The 24,978-nt window shown below is 40.4% G+C and overlaps 1 pseudogene; it reads right to left on the reverse strand.

The window, feature by feature from the left end:
• Positions 1–8,023: 8,023 nt before the first annotated feature.
• On the reverse strand, positions 8,024–8,682 carry LOC136124935 (origin recognition complex subunit 6 pseudogene; annotated as a pseudogene).
• Between the last annotated feature and the right edge of the window lie 16,296 nt (positions 8,683–24,978).

Genomic DNA, 24,978 nt, shown 5'->3' on the forward strand with positions numbered 1-24,978 from the left:
ACACCTGAGGCCTGCCCAGATTATACAGCTCAGCCAAGTGGAAATTTCTAGTTTGTGTGATTTGGTTCTTCCACTGCCCAGGTCTGACTTATCCAACTACCACCTAACCAGAGTTGGGTGTCCTGACTCTAAATAAAGTTAATAAACACAGTTCTCTATATGTTTTGTATAGGGCCCAATTTACCACAGATATATGGTATACAGTACATAATTATACTCTCCTCCCTAAACATAAAGTTCTTGCCTTAGCCAATACATAAAGTTTAAGCTCAGATAGAAGTAAAGAAAAGTAGATGCTCAGGTAAGCTCAGGTAGAAGTAAAGGGAACCAGTCTGAAGAGATGTCATTTTCTGGAGGTGGGCAAGTCTGGTGGTCAGATCAGCTAGAGTGCCAAAATTCTTTATCAGGGGGTGAAACAACCTGATTCCAGAAAGCCTGTGGCTGGGGGTATTTGAAGGGCTGTGGGAGGCAGAATGAAGGCCTCGGGAAAAGAGATTAGCAGGACACAGCAAAAACAACGAGGAGGAGGGTGCTAGCTAACTTTTACTGAGTATTCATCACAGATCCGTCGCTGTGTTAATTCTTTTACAAACATTTTCTCTAATTGTTACATCAACCCTTCAAGCGGTTGAGTACCAGATGGAAAAACTGAGTCTCGGGGGGTTAAGAGACTTGCCCAAGATTACACAGCTAGTAAACAAACCCACTCCCCTCAACCCGATTCCCCCACAGGGCCTAACCATAAGAGCACTAAAAGGGGGGGGGAGGGGTTTCAGCTCACTGAGCACAGCATGTCCCAGGGGCTCTCTTGAATCAATTTGCATACCGCACTCAGAAGAGCAGTTAGTTCCTATTTCTTTAATCCCCAGGATCCCTCTCCCTTGCTCTGGTCGGACAGGACTGAGCTTGCTGGTTGCAGGTAAGGCTGGAGCAGAGAGGGACTTGGGTGATTCAAGTGCCACTAGGTTGGCAACACAGTTGCAGATACTGGCCTAGACAACACTATTCTCTTAAATCACATAAGAATTCAGTCATAGATCCACTAGACTCTGCCCATCACAGAAAAGTAAATAACCTCCCCGAGAATTAATTTTGGGGAATTAATCCAAAATGTTCAAGACACGTGGCCTCAGTAGTTATAATTAAAAAAAAAAAAAAAAAAAAAAGCCTAACAGCATAGGAATGAATAAGTAATTTTTGGCTCAAACTTACAAAAGCAGTCATTAAAACTTACATGACAAATTGTGCGTGACAACTTTGAAACAACACAAAATAGACTTTGACAAGCTAAAATTTAAAAAGGAGTCAAAATTATATCTACCATATGGACGTAATTATGTTTTTGTTCAAAGCATAGAGAACAACAACAAGAATAATGCACCACAGTGTGAATGGGGGTTGACTCTAGTTGGTGGAAGCAGAATTTATACTGTTTATTTTTCTTCTTATTGACATTTTATGATATTTTTAATGAGCATAGGTTAATTCTCAATGCAAAAAAATAAATAAGCTTTGTTTTTTTAAAAATAAAAAGAACTAGCCTCCTGGAAAGTCCTAGTGCATTTTGGAATTGTTTCTGAGTCTGGCTCAGCCCACCTCCTATTTTCTTCATCGTGCAGCCATGATCCCATGACCCAACAGCCTGGTGGCCTGTGGTAATCAGAGCTGTTAAGTAACTTCCCTGAAATTTTGAGGGTTTTGCCATTTTCCCCACTACCTTATAAAGAGTCTTCAACAGGTTTTTGGCTTCATAAACTATCAGAAATCCATTCTTCCTCCCAGCAGTCCATTTTATTAGAATGATGTGGTGAAACACAGGACCACACAAGCAAGGGCTGGTTTTAATTGTTAACCATTCCCCATTGTGTTTGGTTTCTTTCTGCTCCCTGATGGGCTCCACTAGAACTCTTCTGTAAACTTCTGTTCCTTAAGGACTCCCAATCCAAATAGGGCTGCCTGCGCCCCTCCTGCACATTGTATCCTGAGCAGAGGTAGCCAGGTCACAAGCTTGCATCAACCGATGATGTTTCAGAATCCTTACCTAAGAAGGAAGTGGATGCTAGGTGATCATGGTGAACACAAAAATATCAAAGGATCCTTGTTACTGTCTTCCAGTGATGAGTACATTTTCAAGTTCTATTCCAAATACCTTGGCAGCCATTTTACTCCAGGGAGCCAGAGAGGGGAAAGTCTGTTCTTGCATCATTACCAACAGCTTGGGGAAAACCCAGTCCTTTCACATACAAACAGGGCTGGCTGCATTTGATTGCACAGAGCCAGCCAAATTGGGGCTTCTTAACAGCTCATGCCTCTGACAGTTACTCAGCACCACCTCTGAGATTTAGTAGAGAGCAAAAAACACTCCAATAGGCCCCTTTCACACATGTAAGTGTGAAGCACACGTGGTTTTCCGTACCTCCTATCAGCCTTGCTTTGGTGAAGAAGATTCAGTCAAATTCATTTCCATAAAGCAATGCTGCTCTATATGACTCTACAGAAACCACATTAAAGGTATCGAGTGAGGGCTATCTGTATTACTAGAAAGACACTTTGACAAACAGTAGATTTTCAGAGTGTGATAAATGCAGTACAAGGCTAGATGAACCCAAGAAGATTAAGAAGAAAAAAAGCTGTAACAGTAGAGGAAGGAGAGGGGCATCTAAGGGAAAACGTAGATCTAGAGATGATAAAGAAAGGAGTGGGAAAAAAAAAATAGGGCAAATTTCCATTCTGAAGAAGAAAAAGCACCCACTTTTTACCTCACTTTGGGTCTGCATCTGAGAGTATAAACGGCATTGAGGAGCCCCGAATCTTCCAACAGGACTAAATTCAGTTTTCCACAAGTAGTTTCCTCACCCAGTGCAGGAACCTTCACACCTTCTTTCAGCCTTCCTCTCTTCCACCGACCGATGAAATTAAATGATCTCCAATATTTACATTTTGCATTTACTTCTTTTTAATTTTGACAAAATGAATTAGAACTGAGGAAATTAAAAATGAAATCTGATACAAGGTCAATTGAAGACGTATTTTGCAGAGATTGACAACCACGTTGGTGTTAGTTGCCCCTGCCTCCTCAGTAAGGTTTGCATGATTGTGGCCTTTTCCAGCTCTCACCAGGGAGCCAAACAAACTCAGTAAAAATCAGCACCATTTATTAACACTCTTATTTTACCAGACTATGAGGTAGCCCAAAAGAAGAGTATACATGATTCCTTCCCTTAAAGAACTGAGAATCTCAAAACTCTGCATACATAAGCCCCAGCTAAGATTTTAAAGGGTCTCAGAGCTGGTTTACAGTAAGAAAATGCATATTCATCTGATAATGAAGAAAATATGGAAGGAAGGTTAGTTGTAAGAAAACCCTTCAGATACTCCAAGATTTTCTGGTACAAAATGTAATCTATGGGAGCTTGTTAGAAATGTAAAATCTTGGACCCTGCCCCAGATCTCCTGAATCAGAATTAGCATTTTAACAAGATCCCCAGTATAGATACATGTTTGTTAAAGTCTGAGAGGCACTTCCCTAAGACTTCTCAAGCCCCTTTACACCCCCTGTTCAAACTGAACACAATATGGCTTAAAATGTTGGATAGGTAAGAAAACATAGAGGCAGGTGTAGAGGCAAGATCAACTGTTGGGTTTTTTGTTTTTGGTTTTGGTTTTTTTCAAAAAAAATGAGGCATTTCAGAAAGTGCAACAAAATTAATCAAACAAGTACAGGAAGAGGGCAAACAGGGGTTTCAGTTACTGATAAGCTTGATATGAGTCAATTGACTATGGCTACCAAAAAAGAAAAAAAAATTGAAAAGCAAGCAAATACAAAAGCTAAAGACTGCATTAATAGAAGCATGGTATCTGGATGAGGAAGATGACTGCCCTACTCTACCTTACACTGGTCAAGTCTTATCTTAAGTGCATTCAGTTCAAGATATTACAATTAAGAAAAATAGAGACAAACAAGAACACGTTCACTTGAGAAAAACCATGATAGTGAAATTAAAACCCTGACCTGGGGGAAAAATTGTTGAAGGAATTGGAGTTGGTAAATTCATTTAAGAAAGGTTTTGATGAAAATAAAAAGCTTAAAAATACGGAGGAAAATCATGTGGGGAAAAAACACTTGGTCTGTGGACAAGCATTTGAGAACCATTGGTTAAGATACCTGAGGACAATTCAAACCCCGGAAATTTGTCATTTAGGACATTATTGGATCTCCAAAGCATCTTCTGCAAAAACCAACAAGGCAGAGAAGCAGGTATCATTCTCCTCAAATCACAGGAGAGCATGATCAGTGATGGAGCCTGGTCTAGAGCAAGGGTTTCTGAGCCTTTGTCCAATGTGCTTTCATTACCCAGCCTGCTATGAAATTCCTACCTTGGTAACCATTACAGAAGTAAAGGAAGTAAAAGTGACCCCAAAAATTTATTTTGATTTTTTCTTCTACCCTATGATCCAAATACAGTTGCCACTAGCCTCAAGTGCAACAGTGTACCAACACATGGCTAGTGGAACTGAGAAACTGAAATTTTATTTTTGTTTAACTTAAGTTAATTGAAAAAATAAGCATAATTATTTTATATCAAACTAATATTTAATTCAGTTATTGGAAAACTTTAAGCATGTTTGAGGCATTTTGGATATATAAATTTAGTTTTTCAATATTATGAAATCTAAATATTATTTTCAAGGACAATTTAATATCCTAATTGACATGTGCTGTATGTAGGTGGAAAATATGCCCCAGAGAGCAAATATGTACATGAAAGGAGATGCAAAACATTTCAGTATTTTACATATTTATATGTTAAAATGTTTTAGATATGTTGAGTTAAACAAAATATATTATTAAAATTAATTTCACCTCTTTCCTTTTACTTTTATAATGTCTTTATTACAAGCTTATAATGATCTGTGTGGCTCACATTATATTTCTATTAGACATCCCTGTTCTATGTCATTCTGAAAAAGTTTGAAAAGGAACTCAAACCTCTTTCTCCAAGCAGAGGCTGCCAGTAGTTCACTTTTCTATCAAACATGCCTGACTTAAGAAGGAAAGATGCAAACTCTGCTGAGAAGAGCAAGATCTCCAGCATTGCTCCCTCATCACCCCTCCAAGTATTGCAGCAGTTTTAGTAGAGCCCCTTAGGAATGCATAGTTCCCCTGCTGTAAGACACTCTCAGACAGCGAAATTGGACGTTTCTGGAATGTATTAAATACAGGGAGAAATCCCTTCTCATTCCTGCACCTTTATTTCAGGTGAGTGGTGATCCCTTAGGTGGTTCACCTCTTTTGCTGTTGCCCTGTCTCCCCTTGGGTGGGACCGATCATAGAGGAGACCATTACCCTGTTCAATCCTCTGCAGGGGAAGCAGTAAAAATCAAGCTACATACACTTGAATGCCAGGAATGAAGTTTCAGAGAGCCTGGTTCTTCCCATCTCCTCCAGACTAAGCCCAAAAGCTCATAATTGGGAATTGTGGTTTGAGAAATAAGCTTGGAATACATCATTCCTTTCCTCTTCTTCTCTACCTGGCTATCTCCTGTTCATCCCAGTAAATTCTTCTTCTTTCAGTAAACATTTCCAAATCCCAACTGCTAAATTTCAGTGTCCTTTCCTCTATCTCCATCATACCCTGTGACTCCTTCTTTCATATTTATCACCACTGTCCACATCAAAGATCTCCTAGAATCTCCTGAGGTGTATTTCCTCATCATTGCCTGACATTCTTAAGGTAAAGGCCAAAATGCCAAGGACATCCTGACTTTTGAGAGAATCTGACTAGTTTATGGGCCTAAGGGTAAGCAAGGTGATGGCCTAGAGTATTTAACAGTGCTTCCCAATCCTCACATGCCAATTTCATGTTTTTTTACCATACCTGAGTTCCTCCAGAATTCTTATTAATATATCTTTCAATAGCTCATATTTTTCATTTAAATGTGTTTAAAGAAGAAACTTTACATCACTGACATAAATGGAAAACTAATATTTTTATATGCATTAAAAGAACAATCAGGGGCTTCCCTGGTGGCGCAGTGGTTAAGAATCCGCCTGCCAATGCAAGGGACACGGGTTCGACCCCTGGTCCACAAAGATCCCACATGCTGCGGAGCAACTAAGCCCATGTGCCACAACTACTGAGCTTGTGCTCTAGAGTCCACGAGCCACAAATATTGAGCCCGTGTGCCACGACTACTGAAGCCCACGTACCTAGAGCCCGTGCTCTGCAAGAAAAGAAGCTACTGCAATGAGAAGCCCGTGCACCGCAACAAAGACCCAACACAGCCCAAAATAAATTAATTAATTAATTTTTTTTTAAGTACAAGCAGTCAAAATAAACATTTATCTACTACCACCTAAAATCCTCTCTTCTACCACCAGTGGTATACCCATTACATACAGGCATAATGGTCTAGAACATCATTGGCAGAACAGATGGAAATCTAAAGTGTGGACATGAACTTCCGAAAATTTCATGGCAAACTGATTTGGCTTAGCAAACCAGGTTTTTCAGAACGAAGACTTTCTCTGAACCACGATCCACAGATATGAAGATCCCCTCTCTGGACTCAGAGCCGAGCACAGGATGAAGAATAGGGAAGTACAGGAACCCAGTAAAGTCTAAGAAAAGCAAAACTCATTCTCCAACCCATTCCACTCCCAGCCTCTAGCTCCCAGCAGCGGCATCTCAGTGAGCAGCATACTGAGAGTATTGGCATGGACAAAGATTTTAAGGGGGAAGCAAATAGCTGAAGTCTGAAGTTTACTTCGCATGTGCTATGTATCCCAAAGCGGCCGATGGGTCCCTCAAGTGCTTCTCTACCTCCTCCGTCAAAGCCTTTATTTAGTGATAGTTTCATAATCCCCCTTAAAGCAGGTTCTGTGGATAAAATAAATTCAGCTTGACTTTTTCTTCTAAGTCCTCTTTCTTATTTGGGAATTACTATTTTTAGCAGCACAATTTAGTTTCTCTTTATTCATGCATATGAAATGAAATAAAACTCATCCCTTTGGAAAATGATCTTAAAATTCTAGGACCTCAGATTTTATTAAAATCCCCCAGGTGCATATAATGACTTTAGATGTAGACTACACCGTAGTCTTCTGTGACATGATCTTATTTCAACCAACTCTCAAATAGGAAAAACAAAACAAAACACTGGTATTAAAAAAAAACTAAATTAAATAAACATGGATTTTGCATAATATATCCATAGGGATTTAGACAATTAGGATGGCAAAGAAAAAGAATTTCTGGTAGCTAAATGGATAAGAAACAAGCAGTTTCCTTCACACCAAGTAAAACTAAGAGTGCTGCAAAGATGTTATTTTAAAGGCAGATTTCCACGAATTGTCAATCACTCTCGGTTAACAGAAAATTACACCCATATATTCTTAGAAATCTCTCAGTTCCCTCCTACTGTGTAGTGCTTTGGTGGTAATGTTCCTCTTTGAGGTGGTGTTTGTTAAATACATGTGGCTCAATGTGAAAATGCTAGGGGATTTTTGCATACTTTCCTAGCCTAGATGCACATATGCTCTTAGAAATATTTTGCAGAGATAAATAATGGTTTAACACATGTTCTACATAATCTTTTTTTGTATATAAAAATAATATTTATTAACTTAGGTTGTACTATATATTTAGTCAAACCTAGAGATTAACACAAAAACTTAAGTAAAATCTTTAGACTCCATTCAGCTTGAATTTCATATTCTGGATAGGACAGGAGACTATCTTTTGCTTAAAACAAAACAAGAAAGCAAAATAGCTTCAATGACATTTTGTAGGAGAGAGCAGACCTGTGGGGAGCCAAGGCTGAGCCAACCAGGCACTGTGGCTAATCTAACGAATTTGCTGCCCACGTGAGAGCCACCCTGCTCAGCCCCAATGCTGGCTTCTTTTCTATGAAGGATAGGATCCTTGTTATAAAAGTTCAAACAAATTTCCAAACCCTCACATCTTCCTTGACGTGGCAGATGCACTGCTGGTTTGCAGTACAGGTGGTCCGGGAGCTGAAATCACTCTGTTGTAGCCTTTTGTGCTTTGGCAGCATTTTCCAAAATTTTCCTTTTCCACTGTTCATAATCCTGTGTCAGATCTTCATCTTTTTGCGGTTTATGTGGGATCTCTACTACATTCTCTATTTCCGTTGCTGAAGGTTCAACCACTGTCTTCTTTTTTCTTCCATGGTGGAGTAGCTGAATCTCCAGGCTCTCTGTCGATCTGCTGCCCAATCTTCTCTAACTGTTTACAGAGTCGATCAAACATGGCTTTTTTTACACCGGATGTGGCTGCCATTTTATTTTTGTCCACCTTTAGCTTTAGAATCTTGCATGCTGAAAGTAGTGCAGCAGTGGTGAAAAGCGGCCTGGATAAGCCAAGATCAACGTGCTGTGTTTGTGAAAGACTGGACTCATAGCTTTGCAGTATCTTTGAAGCCATGTTCACTGCTTCTGTACAGCTAAACTGTACAGCTAGGTCTCTTATTCCAATGTTCGAGTTCAGGCCCAGTAAACACTCAAAAGATTTAAGACAACTCTGATACATCTTCTTGTTCAAACCAGAAAGTTTAATTAAATAAGCCCTGTCCAAGGGGCACTTCATGCAGGAAGCTCAGCACCTCCGGCTCGGCGATGCCCAGACGCGGGGCTAAACGCCGGATCAGACCAGGCTCCATGGCGCGTACAAAGACTACCTACATAATCTTTTTGAATAGTGGAAATATTGCTCTAAAAATTAATAGCTCTTTAGAGGGAAAGGATTATTTTCTTGGTAGAAGAAACTGTATATTGACAATAGCTCTTTTCAACATGTATAACTATTCCCTTTTTACTATTTTCCCTGAAACATCTGACAAATATTGCTTTTCTAGGACCCTTTATAAAGTATGAAGGCAATATCAGTTAGCCTTCCAGAAATTAATAAGCAGAGAAAATAATATTTTAATTAACGGTAGGGCCAGTACAAAAATATAACAATTTTTACTATGCACAGAAAAGGAATGATCTATAATATTATTAACTTTTAATGTTAATTGTACTATATTAACATGAACTTTCACATTCTTGCTTTCTACCCTCAGAGACTTTCATATTCATTATCTCCTTTCAGTTTCTATGAAATAAGACAGCAATATTACCCTGAATTTAACTATGAATAAGTGGAAGTCTAGAGAAGTTAAATACTTTTCCCCAAGTTACAAAGCAAGGTAGTAGTTAACTAGGACAAATTCTACCACTTTATCTTATGGTCAAATGAAATTATCAAACTATGGTGCATCTTCATACTGTGTGTCAACCTTACAAGTTAGAGTGTCTCCTGCTCCTGCCATTTTTCTTCTTTGGAACCTTATGTATCACTTGAACACAGTCCCAAGAAAACCTCACTAATACTATATTACCTAATAACATTTATTCAAGCTATGCTATAAATGATCACTGTGTTGGGCAGTACTTTGAGGGAGATATCATTCTTCCCATTTGACTGATGACAAAGCTGAGGCTCAGAGAGCTTAAGTCACATGTGCACGGTCAGACAGGCAAGAATGGTTAGAGAAGAAATGGAATCTGGCTCCAGCAAACTGCAGAGCCAGCATCTTTGTTCCTCTCCAAGACTCCTCAAGTGAGGTCATGGAACTCCAGAGTCATTCTCCAGCAAATGGAATTGTTCAAATGTAGACAGGCTAAGAAATTGACCGAAGCTGGTCTTTATACAAGCTAGAAAATTACTTCGGTGAGTCAAATGAATTGTTATATTACAAAAAGATTATCCAAAAGAATACATCAAGCATTAATTAATGTCTCATAATGTCTTATAAAGAAAAATATTAGCAAGTTGTTATTAACCTCAGAGGTAATCTGAAAAGACCCAGAGTTATCCATAGTGATCACTGTGGTGCAGATCTCCTGAAGACTAACGATCCAAATCCAATTCTATTTGGGCAGGAATGTGCCTTTGTATACATATGTGGTTCCCAATCTGCTGTACTTCTCAGGACTCTGCTCTATTCCTCCCTCTGACTGTTGGACACTATGGCATCACCTCTCCAACTGATGTACAGTGACAGATCATCCCTCTGTCTAATCCCACTCCTATTTGGAATCACACATTCCCTGGATTAGAAAGCATTGTTTAATACTTTGGAGCAGCAAACAATATCAAATTGCATCTGAGAATACAAAAGTAAGTAAGCAATACTGATTAGAAATAATCATTCTCTTTTGCAACACCTAGCCCATAATTGGTGTTCAGTTAAGTATCTGTGAAGCTGAACCCAATAATATCAAAACAGTTCAAGAGGAAGCTTACCCCAGGGAAGAGAGCCATATGTAAGATCCACAACAGATCATTGAAAATTCGGTGTACTTATGCTTAGAACCATAGAAATGGAGGAAGATTTAGAGACAGTTATATCACGTGAACAACTAAGGCCCAAAGAGATAGACCCAAGGTCACAAAGGTAATTAGTGGCAAAAGTGGGCCATGAACCAACGAGTCTTGGTCACATGCTCTTTCTAAAAACATTGTCATGTAGAAATGTATTTTTAAAATAAACTCAATTGTACTCTCAAATATGTGGTTACTGCAAAGCAGATCTCTAAGTACATGTATGTTTTTCACATGCAGATAATTTTTAAATGCTGGATATTCCTAAGCCTGACCTGAGTCAAGAGACCTGGGTTCAAGTCTCAATTTTTTTTTTTTTTTTTTTTTTTTTGCGGTACGCAGGCCTGTCACTGTTGTGGCCTCTCCCGTTGCGGAGCACAGGCTCCAGACACGCAGGCTCAGCGGCCATGGCTCACGGGCCCAGCCGATCCGCGGCATGTGGGATCTTCTCAGACCGGGGCACGAACCCACGTCCCCTGCATCGGCAGGTGGACTCTCAACCACTGCACCACCAGGGAAGACCAAGTCTCAATTTTTAACTAGCCCCTTGATAGCAAGTCACTTTGCCATGCTGGATATTGGTCTCCTGAACTGTAAAATGAAGATGCCAGATGTAACTGTTAGGTTACAACTGACCAAAAAAAAAAAAAAAACCAAAATCAAACTGACTTAAGCAGAAAATTCAAACTGACTTATGTCCAGAAGTAGACATGTTTCAGATGGGTCTTAAACCAAGGATTGCATCATGTCACCAGGATCTAATCTTCTCCTATCTGCCTGCTATGTTCCTCTATATTGGCTGTGCTTTTAGGCTCCATGTGTCACAAGATGGCTGCCAGCTACTCTAGGCCTGTCTCCTCTACAAGTCCTCTGAGTTAGGTAAAATCAACAACTACACTGGACAAAATGCCTTTAAGATCACTAATATTTGCATTGATTTCTGGTTCTATGAGATCCTATTAATGTCTATCTTAGATTATAAGAATATAGGAACTGTTTGGAGGAATGTTAGTAGCTCTCTCTGTACCCCCAAAGGAAGAAATTTGTTACGTTTCCACTGCCATGGCCATGATGTAACACACACTTCATGGTGTGCCTCACAGTTCCTAGTTGTAGTTTCCTCCATGTACTCTATTGTCAAATGTCATTTTGCCTTTGAATATACTCTTCCCTCTGTCTGGGATGCCCTTACTCTTCCTTGTCTGTCTGACAAAAGCTTACTCACTGAACAATACATCACTTTCCCTGGGAAATCTTCCCTGATTACAACCCTCCACTCAAGTGAAATTGATCACTCAGTTGTACTTAGGCCTTCCTACCTACCTGGACTGGAATATATGTCATATTGTATAGTATTCATTTATTTACATGTCTTCTCCAAGGAGTATTAACATTTGGAGGTGAGGAACCATGCCTTATTCATCTTTATGTCCCCAGTGCCAAATAACAGTGCCTGAAAGATAGCAATCATTCAATAAATTTTGATGAATCAATCAATGAATCAATAAAATCTAGTTCATGTACCAAAATGTTCATTGCAGCTCTATTTACAATAGCCAGGACATGGAAACAACCTAAGTGCCCATCATCAGATGAATGGATAAAGAAGATGTGGCACATATATACAATGGAATATTACTCAGCCTTAAAAAGAAATGAAATTGAGCTATTTGTAATGAGATGGATAGACCTAGAGTCTGTCATACAGAGTGAAGTAAGTCAGAAAGAAAAAGACAAATACCATATGCTAACACATATATATGGAATTTAAGAAAAAAAAATGTCATGAAGAACCTAGGGGTAAGACAGGAATAAAGACGCAGACCTACTGGAGAACAGACTTGAGGATATGGGGAGGGGCAAGGGTGAGTTTTGACAGGGCAAGAGAGTCATGGACATATACACACTAACAAACGTAGTAAGGTAGATAGCTAGTGGGAAGCAGCCGCATGGCACAGGGATATTAGCTCGGTGCTTTGTGACAGCCTGGAGGGGTGGGATAGGGAGAGTGGGAGGGAGGGAGATGCAAGAGGGAAGACATATGGGAACATATGTATATGTATAACTGATTCACTTTGTTATAAAGCAGAAACTAACACACCATTGTAAAGCAATTATACCCCAATAAAGATGTTAAATAAATAAATAAAATAAAATAAAATAAAATAAGATAAAATCTAGTTCCTCTGAACTAGAACATTATGGACTCCCATTCTGTCACCTAAAACACAATTTAAAATAATGCATCTCCCTCCCACACCTCACTCCAACTCTCTGACAATAGCAAATCATTTTACAGTCTTGTATGTTCATAAAGCAGAGTTGATCCTGCTTTCTAACCATTTTTAGGACAAATGTTTATTTGGTTTTCACAAAATGAATGGGATTCCACCACCACTAAATCTGAGGCATCTGGGCATTAGAAAATATGCTCCCCAATACCCGTACAATTATATAGGTATATCTCAGTATTGCATTCATTTTCCTAGGAGTTCTTTGATGAGAATACTGGAGAATACTTTTAATAGAGTTTGTTGAATGTACAATTTGTGTTGCCAATCAGTATTCCTCAGCGATGGTGGTTAATTTGAGAAAAAAATTCTGTGTGCTTTGGGAATCTGTTAACTAATAATATTCCCCCTCATCTTCCATAGCCAGAGGTTATTATGCCAGAGGACTCTAGGATGCAAAACCTTGCATTAGGGAACCGCAGGACAGGAAGCTGCGTGTAGTGTTATCACTCTATGGGCCCCACCTATATTCTACCTCATTATTTTTATACAGGGAGAATTAAAGCTTACAAAAGGAAAAGAAAGGTAATGTTCAAAGAGGAAGGCAGGCCATTGCTCTTGTCTTGGTTATAGGAATGTGGAAATTAACTTCTGATGACATCTATAGCTACCAGCAAGCAAGACCAAAGCATGGGTCCCTGGAACAATTTCCATGATTCACTGTTGCCTAGGAAAAGCTCAGCTTAATGGGTTGCAGTACTGACTTGGGTGTGGCTATTACTTCTTAGACCTCAATTAATAGATTGACCACCAGTTTACTGCCTGCCTTGGAACTTAAGGAACCAAGGAATTTAGTGGGATATACTATCTAAGCTCAATGATGTTTCATTTGCTTGACTCACTGACCATGACCTGGGAAAACAAACAAACAAACAAATTCCAAAATCATCTACATCTACCAAAAGAGCTCATTTGGTGTTGTAATACTGATATTATTGTGATTACAAATCCACTTAGAGACCACCCACTACACCACTGGAAAAGAGTCCAATAGAGGCCTCTTAAGAGTTCACCCTCACGCTCCTGCTCTAGAGGCTCCACCTTTCAGGTTCCTTGAACAAATCATGCTCTCTCTCAAATCCAGGCTTGGAGCATACTGTCCCATCTGCCTGGAACGCACTTCTCTCACTGCCTTTCTGATCCCTCCATTTCACCTAGTCAAATCTTGTTTTCCTTCAGCTCACAGTTCTCCGGGAATACCTCCCATGATCTCCTGGACTCAATTATACCTCCTCGCATCTAGAACTTTTCCTTCCCTAACACTTGTCACACCTATAGTTATTTGTTCAGTGTTTGCCTTCCTGGATTGATTGTAAAGTCCATGAAGGCCAGGATCCTTTCTGTCTTGTTCACAGATGTGAACAAGAAAATGGGAGCATGGAGTAGTCTTATTAAATTTGGGGAGAATTAAGAGAAAGTTCTCTTACACAAATAGCAAAAAGGGGGAATATCTGGGAAAGGAAGAAAAAGTGAAACCAAAACTAACATTTCAATATATAGTAATTCCCTCTTATGTACCAGGCACTGGACTATGATATGCTTGGGGACTGCAAAGTCCAACAAGTCATGGTTCCTGCTCAATAAATTATGGTTGTCTTGTTCGAGTCAGAAAACAATAGGTTGATGAAACAAAAGGAAATTCGGATTCCTGAATTGGGGAGAAAAGACAGCCTTTGAATATTTTCAGATTTCATTGATTCATTTTACCTTCTTTACCTGCAACCCAAAATATACTCTGAATTCAAACTTGTGTTTTGTAGCTGAATATGGAAAGTAAAGGCCTGTTTCTTAAGATTTATAAAGACATTTGCGGGCTCTTTGCTTTGTACATTATAGTATTCTTTCAAAAAACAGGTCAATCAACAAACATCCTGGAACCCCTGCTATGGGGCCAGCACCATGCTTACCGCTGCAGGCTGTAGAGTTTAAAAGAGATGCTTTATCCTGCCTTCATATCTCAGCTCTCCACATCCTTCCTAGATGCATAGCTGCTTGTGTTTGTGTATTTACCTTTTCATCTTCCCTTTAAATCAGCACTCTGTAATTGCAGTAACACATTTTGGTGCTGTGTTAGGTGAGGAAGCTGAGATAGTTGCTTACATGACTCAACAGAGCTCATGTTCTCCCAAGTTTCTTTTATTTAACATTCCATCCTCATTCTGACCACACTGCCTTGGCAGCACCACTAAGTACCAAAGATGACAATGATTAAGTCCTGTCTCCTGAATAGAAGATACATTACAGATCTGTTTTCTTACAGTAAGAAAAATAATGCTAGTCGCCATCTGAATATTAGAGACTGTACAATTCTACCAAAAAAACACTCCTGTATTAAATTTCCACTGGCCTACCAAAAAAAAAAAAAAGAAAGAAAGAAAGATCAAAGAATGTGTTTATCTTAGTAATTGGAGTTTTTCTTCCAGAAGCTGGCTCTGCAGAGGGGGACTGTAAACAAACAAACAAACAAACAAAAAACCTCTCCTCCCTATGCTTTGATGGGGACACCCCATGGAGCTCAAAGTGACATGACAAAAGATAAGTGTAGGTTTTTGGAAATTCTCAAGAAGCCAGGAAAGTAGAAGTACCAAAGCAGAAAATGTAAGCTGAACAAGAATTTAAACAAATTAATGTTTACTTGGTAGATGTCAACCCTTCATCCCCCAGATGGTACAAATTCTAGAGACGTAAAAGAACTTGGGGTTGGGCTTCCCTGGTGGCGCAGTGGTTGAGAGTCCGCCTGCCGATGCAGGGGACACGGGTTCGTGCCCCGGTCCGGGAAGATTCCCACATGCCGCGGAGTGGCTGGGCCCGTGAGCCATGGCCGCTGGGCCTGCGTGTCCGGAGCCTGTGCTCCGCAACGGGAGAGGCCACAACAGTGAGAGTCCCGCGTACCACAAAAAAAAAAAAAGAACTTGCAGTTGATTCAAATGGATAAAATCAGAAAGCTGGAGAGAATTCAATATGAGCTATCAAAGAAAGAAGGCACTGGGGTAATTAGCCTTCCAGGAAAGCCTAAAAAAGCCTTAAAAAAAATCAGTGATAGTTCAGAGATTTCTGTGTCCAGAGTGTGCTCCTAAGGCAGTTCCTACATGAAGTCTATAAAATGGCCCTTTTGCCCAGTATGAAGAGATGGGATACGAACAGATACTGAATAGAAGAATACCTTCTCCTTCTAGTCAGTTCTCTGGAGTGTTGTCAACTAAGTGAGTAAAGGAAATGTATAGCTTAGTTTTTTCTCCCAAGACTGACTCACATTTTACTAAAAATAATTTGTGCCCCTCTTAATAGTTGACCAAGTGTGTTATACTGCGCTGAACAATTAAGGTAGATGCAGCTCATTAGTCCATCTGCAGAGCAGTCTCTGTATCCCAAGGAATGAAAAAGAAAAGAATAACTCAGTAGAAAAGTGATGGTGGAATGAAGCAAACAAATTACTTGGGAATTAACACACCCCGACACACAAAAAAATAAAGTCTATTCCATCACAGGAGCTTCTTTCTGCTTCCAAGAAAATCTGACGTCTAAAAAGTCAAGTACAGTCTTGGTTAAATTTCAAAGGGAGTCAGGGTATGAATCAAGGAATGCCTTTTTCTTGGTTAGGATCCTATCTGCCTCTCTCCAAGAAAGTCTAGAAGACTTTGGACATTGTAAAGCTGTAGTTCTCAGAGTCTAGTACCACTTTCCGTTGGATGCCTTTCTATCAAATCATCAAGAAGTATCTGGAAAACTAGACTAGATTGGCATCCCTGCTTAGGGTGTGTCAGTCAATTCTGTTCTGCAAATGAGCCAGGATCTGGAGGCATCCTTCAGACTGGAGTGAGGAACTTGGTGGGTGGCCTACGAGTCTGGGCTTTGTAATAGAAGGACACAGATAGAACTTCTAGCCATGAGAAGCTGCAGAGGAAGATACTCAGAGTCCAGGGAAAGATGCCAGTCCACATCCAGACTACATAAACACTAAAGAGAATCAGCCCAGGTGCCAACCTAACACTATAAATAAAGAATCTTGGCTTTGTCAGAGGGAAGCCCTTATTATCTTAGGGAATATGTCACAGATACACGGAAAAGCACAGAGAGAAATACATCAAAGGTGTGGGTAACAATAAAACTCAGCATACACATAGTGATTACAGTTGCTAAAGTGCTTTCCCACAAATGATCGCATTGAATCTTCACAACTCCAGGGATAGAAGAAAGGCAAATGTTTTATTATCATTATTTTATTATCATTATTGCTGTGCCCCCCTTCCAGGTTTATCGTGAGGCTAGAAATCAGATGTTAAATGACACCTATCCTGCATGTGGCCACTCAACACATCTTGAGACCACCCCAGGGAAAAGAGGTCTGATCCTCCATCCTGCATAGAGGAGAGGGCCCATGTTCAGACCCTTTATGGTACCAGTTCCCCCACAGTGAGCTCACCCACACATGACTGGGCCAGATCCCGCCTCAGACCCTCAGACATCTTTGTTATGACTAATCCCACCTTTGGAATGTCTGTGGTCAATTAATTCCAATTAAGTCTTCCATTCTTATAATCCTCATATGCCAAAAGAAAGTCAGTTTACCTCCCCGATTCTTAACCCCTTAATGCTCTGTACTTCTTCTCTTTGGCTTCTCTCCTCAAACCACTAGAACCTCTGCAATCTTCTTCCTTTATGTAAAAGAGAAAGAACCAATAAACACAGCATCTCCCCACATTATGCTGTATATTTCACCTACCATAGAACTAAGGAGAGGGGTGAAAATTTATTACTCCTTAATGCCACTTTAGAACCACCACAGTTCCATCCTGGTACCTTTGACATCTGACAATACCACTTTGTACACTTCTATATTTCTATCATCTACTGACCTCCTGGTCACATTCTTTAAGACATAACACTCCTCTTCTCCCCTCAAACTCAACTTCTGCCATTATATTCCAGAAAACTTCAGTGTCTTTGGGAGCAATCCACCCAATACCTTCAATCTACTGTTCCTTGACCTCAAATACACAATAACTATTCTCACCTCCACTCCACTTAGACTTCCCCACACTGCCAGGGTACATCCTGAAACTTGTCATCACCCAGAATGGTTCCACACCAAAAATTTGAACTACAAACACTGCATTCTCAGGAAAGACCCAGCTGTCTTTCCTCCGGTGCTCTCAGGACGCTCGCTTGAACACACCTGCTCTTCAAATTCATTTAGTCCTCCAGCTCCTGGGTCTTCATTTCCTCAGAGTCCATCCACCTTCCCCCAAGCAGACTACAAGTAGTTGACTATCTGACCTACTCACCACCAGCACCCTCAAATCCAAATATGTCTCTTCCTGTATGGCCCTCACCTAGAAAACTCCCAACACAGGATCAATGCCATCTTGGTACCTAAAAGGCTGAGCATTCCTAAGCAAAATGTTAAACCATTCAGATTTATGTCCCAACAAACATATGGTCTCCAATCTTAAGACTTCAGTATATCTCAATCTTTTCACTTAATCAACATTCCTTCCTACTCTCCTCAGTAATTATTTTAAACCTATACATCTCTGTTGAGGCCCCCCTCACTCTAAGTAGGCAACATAATCTTTATCTTCACTGAAAAAAAAAATTGATGTCCAGAGAGGTAAGAGGAAAAGGAGGGAGTGTGGTGTCATAAAAGCTAATTTTTTGGAAGAATCCTCTACTCTCTCTAGAGACCATTAAATAGAGAAGTTCTCAGGCTCACACTAAGCTCTCTTCTCTGCTCATTTTCAGAGGTGTATCTCATCTACTCCTATAGCTTCAATTATCTTTTTATGCAAAGGACTTTGAAATCTCTATTAGCAGTCCAGATCACTTGCCTATATACCATTAAAGCTTTAACTCAACATTTCCACTTACATATCTAGAAAGTATCTCAAATCCTCATGTCCTAAATTATTCTCTCTCTCTGTCTCTCTCTTCCTCTGTTTCACACACACACAGACACACACATCGCTTCTCTTATCTCCTCCTCAGTAAAAGGCATCACCACCCATTAGTCAAGATAGAAAACTGGTAGTCATCCTTGCCTCCCCCCTCTTCCTCACCCAATTCATCAACAATTTCTACTAATATTATCTCCTGGCTTTCTCTCAAATCCAATCACTTCCTTGTTCAATTAATGAATAACAGCCCTGTTCAAATAAGGAAACTAAAGCTGAAAGAGGTTAAGACATTTCACGATACCACACAACTAGTAGGTGGCAGAGCCAACTCGTCTGCTTCCAAAGTCCATGCTAAAAATTCGACAGTACTTTTACAGGGGGCTCTCAGAGCCAAAGATATCTTCAAGAAGCACAAATTAGACTATTCCAACTGAAGAATGGCCCAAAACCCAAGGAAAGAAGGCACAGGGGGTAATCAGTCTTCCAGGGAAGAATTTAAAGCCTCAAACAAAATCAGTCAATCAATCAAAGAACTTCTGTGTCCAGGAGGCTCTCCTGAGGCAGTTTCTACATAAAGACAATAGTGGCACTTGTGCCCAGAGTGAAGAAATAGGGGTACAGATAGATGCTGGATAGAAGGAGAATATATCACAGAATGTGACCATTGATGAGGATATGTCTTGAATGAGAATAGCCTTTTGCTTTTTTTTTTTTTTTTTTTTTTTGCGGTACACGGGCCTCTCACTGTTGTGGCCTCTCCCGTTGCGGAGCACAGGCTCCGGACGCGCAGGCTCAGCGGCCATGACTCACGGGCCCAGCCGCTCCGCGGCATGTGGGATCCTCCCAGACCGGGGCACAAACCCGTGTCCCCTGCATCGGCAGGCGGACTCTCAACCACTGCGCCGCCAGGGAAGCCCCTCTCTTTACACTTTTGATGTCAATGAAGTTGTCCATTAGAGAGACTGAGAAGAGATGAATGTTAGAGGAAAAAACATTAACGAATGGCAATTTTTCAGCATTCCCCAAAGATGAAGTTACCTTGAAAATTATGTAAGAATACACCATGAGGCCTATGGAAAGGTGATGTAAAGAGGTCTGTTTTTTATACTGTATCATCTTTCTAGAGCTATATCTTTATATCTTCCTGAGTGTGGCAGCCAAAATATTCTTTGCACTAGAAGCTGCATCTACCTCTATTCAGTGGTTCAGAATTTTAAATTACTTTTCGTTAAAAACATGGGCTTTGGAGTCTGGCAAAAATAGGCCCATGTCCTGAGTCTCTGCCTCTTCCCAGCTGTGTGGCCTTGGGCAGGTCTAAGATGAGGACAGTAACAGTATCCATCCCATAGTGTCACTGTGAGGTTTAAACCATCAGTGAATGTACAATGCTTATTGCAGTGCCTGTGGGTCTTAATAGGTGCTAATTATTAATAGTATTAGTAATACTATCGTTTTCATCATTATTGTTATTTTTACTATGAAACACATACACAGGGACATGTATTTGTGTATCTAATCCATAGCAGCTGGGTCTGAAAGACAAGAAAATGTGAAGACTCTTTTAGAAGATGGGAAAAATAAATTCCAATACACATGCAAACTTAAGAATACATGGCTCTTCTGGATAACTTATGAGCTAATTTCTGGAAAGGAATGAAGAGAGAATCTCTGTGAAAGTAATATTTTAATTTAATATTTATTTTTATCAAGATAATTCATGTAGATTTAGAGGCAAATCTTACTACCATAAAACTTATAACAAAAAACAATAGTCACTTATTTGGGGTGGGGTAGAGGTGGACTCAAAATACTCATTATTTTATGGTGAAGGTGAGAGAAAAGGCTATATCTAGAATAACATCTAGTTTGCGGGACACCTAGGCAACTCGGTGGATGGCAGGCCCATTAACTAAGATAGAGAAGACTGGTGGATGAGCAGGATTTCAGCAGAGAGGGGAAGCAAAGGATCAAGAAACCTGATATTTAGCCATCAAAAGTGAAGATGTTGGGTAGACAATTTGATATACAGCTTAGAGGTCAGGGCATGGGTCATGGGGAAAGTTACTGATTTGGAGATTACTGGCATGTAGATGTTAAATATTTAATATTTAAATGATAGCAACTCAGGTGAAGAATGCTAAAAAACTGATGCTGAAGCCTGTCGACATGCAGAGCTCAGGCTGAGGAAGAGCACCCAAGAAAGGTGACTGAGAAGCAACGGCTGTTAAGACTGTCAGAGTCAGGAGGATGCTGTGACTCTGGAGTAAACAGTGGTTCAGGGCTTCCCTGGTGGCGCAGTGGTTAACTATCCACCTGCCAATGCAGGGGACACGGGTTCGAGCCCTGGTCTGGGAAGAACCCACATGCCGCGGAGCAACTAAGCCCATGTGCCACAACTACTGAGCCTGCGCTCTAGAGCCCGCGAGCCACAACTACTGAAGCCTGCACACCTAGAGCCCGTGCTGTGCCACAAGAGAAGCCACTGCAGTGAGAAGCCCGCGTACTGCAACGAGGAGTAGCCCCCGCTCACAGCAACTAGAGAAAAGCCCACACTCAGCAACGAAGACCCAACACAGCCAAACATAAATAAATAGATAAATTTATATTAAAAATGTAGTTCAAGAAGGAGGGCGTGGACAACTGTGTGCCTGCAGCTCAGTAATCACAGTATAAACCCAGCCGCCCTTTATTTCCCTGCTCCTACCCTCAATGGACCACTGGGCTTTTTCTATTATTGTTCTCTTGCATTAGAATGGCTCCTCACCTGCCAAAATCCTATCTATCCTTCATGACCCAGCAAGAATGCCATCACCTTGGTAATGCATTTCCCGACTCCACTAATTAAAAATGCTCTTTTCCTCCACAATATTCCATAGCCCATTGTATACTATAACTTATTCTGCCTTGTGCTGTAACTATATATATTCTCTCTCCATCCTTCCTGTATCCCAAGTGGACTATATAGTCCCCCAACCCCTATAATGCAGCACAATGCTGGGCATATGCTAGGTACTCAGTAAAGATTTTTCACTGAGTCAAATCCAAAAATATAGAACTCAAGCCTGGAAAAGTTTCTTCAAAGGACAATCTCCTTTAACACTTTAGATTTCTGTTTGTCAGCATGTATATCTTCTGCACCCAAGCCCAGAAATTATTTATACATTTTCCTGACCCTCTATAGAAAAATAGTGGGGGGAATCATTCCCCAAAAGCAAAGTTTTTAAATGACATCATTAAAAAAAAAAAAACAAAACTACATGACCAAAAAACAGGGTAGTGTGGGCAAAGCTCCTGTCACATGCATTGGCTGCGTATCTCCTGAGATAATGGCTATTTTAGAAACCATTTAGACTAAACTTTCCCCCAGACCTCAGGTATGAAAATAACAAGTTGCAAAAGTTCCATGGATGAAACAACATTTGTCATCCCTGAACTTCACAGTAAAAAGCTAAAAAGTAAAAAGATTGTACTAATCCAAGCCTTGGGTTAGCAGCCAGCAATTCTTCAATCTTCTTGCTTCAAATATCATCATGTGCTTTCATCCTCTTACACTGAGGAGGAGAAGTGTGGTAGAAAGAAGTCATTGGAAAGTAGTTCTGGCTAAGAGTTGGAGGAAGAGGAGGGAGAAAAACAGGTTATCAATGGTAAATACAGTCAGAGTCAAAACTTTATAAATCAAATAGAATTTCTACAAGCTTAATGAGGGAGAATTATTTGCCAAGCTGCCATGTGCAACATGCTATAAAAACAACTGGGATTTAATGTCATGAATGTTAATTTTTATGATTTCCTTTATCCCCTCCTCTTTTTTGCACCATGTTGCAAAACAGTTCTCTTTTGAAACTAATCACTCTTTTGTGGTCAACAGCAATTTACAAATTAGACCCTCAGACTTTTGCTAAAAAATTTAGGCCTTTACACATATTTGTAGATAGACAAATAGCCTAGTGATTAAGGGTATGCATTCTTTTTAGTTGCATACGCCAGATCTACCAAATATTTGTGATCATCCAAACTGGTTGTTTTTTGTTAAAATTTCTACTTCCTGCACTTTCAGACCCACATATTCTGAGGTAGAAAACTTTCTGAGAGTGCAAGGTGATGATTCTTGCAAATGCCCAGCAGTAGACTACATAAGTGTAAATAATCAACGTAGCCCCACTTTGCTGCTACACTGAAAAGTCCAGTAACCTCTTTTTCTTAATGGTGGTGCCAGTTCCACCACATTCTGGAAGGTATTGGTTCCCTTAAGTACAACGTGGAGCCATCAGAATAAAAGGGCAGCATGAGGGAAAACGACAGTGTGGGACTTTGTGGTCTATAGATTTAGTTGCTCATACAAGAACCTGAGAGGGGGAACCCCCCAAAAGATTAGTCACTTTGTTTTGTTTTGCAGAACTCAATTCAGGTTAACAAAGCATTTGCCAACAAAGGAGATGGGAGAATGGCAGTATTCACTTGCTCTGGTCTGAATAAACAAATGTGGGACTTGTGGCCTGACTAATGTCCTGGGATAAACCGGGCATTCAGCCAAATTCTAGGAGTTTTGATGCAAAGACAGCAAGCCCACACTTTTCTTCATGGAAAGTGCTCCATGGGAGTATTGATGTCCACAAGGGCAGCCTGGGTCTTCAACTGCCTTAAAGATTCACCCAGGGCTTCCCTGGTGGCGCAGTGGTTGAGAGTCAACCTGCCGATGCAGGGGACACAGGTTTGTGCCCCGGTCCGGGAGGATCCCACATGCCGCGGGGCGGGCTGGGCCCGTGAGCCATGGCCGCTGAGCCTGTGCGTCCGGAGCCTGTGCTCCGCAACGGGAGAGGCCACAACAGTGAGAGGCCCGCGTACCACAAAAAAAAAAATTAAAGATTCAGCCACAGGGAATTCTCAATGTTTCTGTAATTGAAAACCTAGATCAAGTGATAGAAGCAGAATTCCTTCTTCTTGGAAAGTGTTAAATATGCCATTCATCTCCTTTTAGAAATGTGTTATCACTGTCCCTTTTTAAATACATTACCCTGAAAATATATTATTAGGCTGCTAAAATGTGACTCTGGTCCTATCTTTCCTTTCATTCACTCATTTCATTCACTGAGTGCCTTCTGTATGCTCCAGGCATCATGTAAGGCTCTATGGATGAAACAGTGACTGAGTCAGAGCCAGTCCAGCTCTTGGGAAGCCTCTGGGCAGCCTCTGACAATTTCAAGGGCACTGGAAGAGTATTACAATCTTATAATTTTATTTTTGGTTAGAGGAAAGTATTAAAATTTGCAGTTTTTTTAGTGGGAGAAACAGTAAGCCCCTCAATTAAGGTCTCAGCATAAGTCTGTGGGGAAGTCAGAGAGTTTCCCTTTGTTTGACCCCCAGGATCGCCCACCATGCTGTGAGGACCAGAGTCATCACTTAGCCCTAGGCTAAAGTAGATTTTATTACAAATGACAGCTAGTGAAATATCAAGGACTAAGTTTCACAGGTTCTTAACTAACTCAAGAAAAACTTCCCAGCAGCAGCTCATGCAATCTCCTTTAAATCTATAAGACTGGTTTATCTACCCAGATGAGAAACATACATGGCATATGCAGGCTAAAAGCAAAATCCCTGGAATGATTCAATGTGAATATAACATAAACTAGAAGGAGAAAGTTCACTGTGATAATTGGTACAAAGGGAGCATTTTATGGGTCTCCAGAATATCTCCAACCTTCCTTGTCATGTAGGGTCTTCTTAAGTAGTATTTACCCACATTGGAGCCTTCATATTTCCCACATGAAGATGTAATCTCCATGACTTATTAACCCTCCAGAGTCCCAGGAAGAGCCTGCCAAACTGCAAATTTAGATAATTCCCTTTAAGAGGCATTATATGTAACTGCCTTTAGAAGGAAATTCGGCTACATTAGCAGAGATGTCAAGCAAGCTCTTTCACAAAAAACTGTCAAGGAATGTTTATGAAGTCATCTGATCAGTACCAAGTTTAACATATTTAGATTAGTCTCATCAACATAACTCTTTAGGAATAAAAGTATTACAAAATCAAGATCTGGAGAAGGAGCATAACCCCTGCTTAATTACTATGAGGAGGGGGGAGAAAGTTGAAAGAGAAAGCTATAGACAAATTGGAAAAGAGCTATTTCAGGTATAAAAAAATAAGGAAGGAAAACCTGAGCCTGGGATTGGATGATAAGCAGATAGCAGAAGCCACCACAGAAACTCTGTTTGACCAGAGGCTCAGTGCTTGCCTTGAAGGAACAAGATGAAGTGCACAGCCCACAAACCAGAGGAAGCCTGCACAGGAAGCAGAGAGGAAGATAGAGACTTATGAACTTGGGGACAGGATGAAGCCAGTCCATGTGAGGTTCAAAAAAACCAAGTAGGCAATACGAGCATCAAAGTGTTTCCTTGTGTC

The sequence above is a fragment of the Phocoena phocoena genome, chromosome 6 (genome assembly GCF_963924675.1).
Source record: "Phocoena phocoena chromosome 6, mPhoPho1.1, whole genome shotgun sequence".
NCBI classification, from domain to species: Eukaryota; Metazoa; Chordata; class Mammalia; order Artiodactyla; family Phocoenidae; genus Phocoena; species Phocoena phocoena.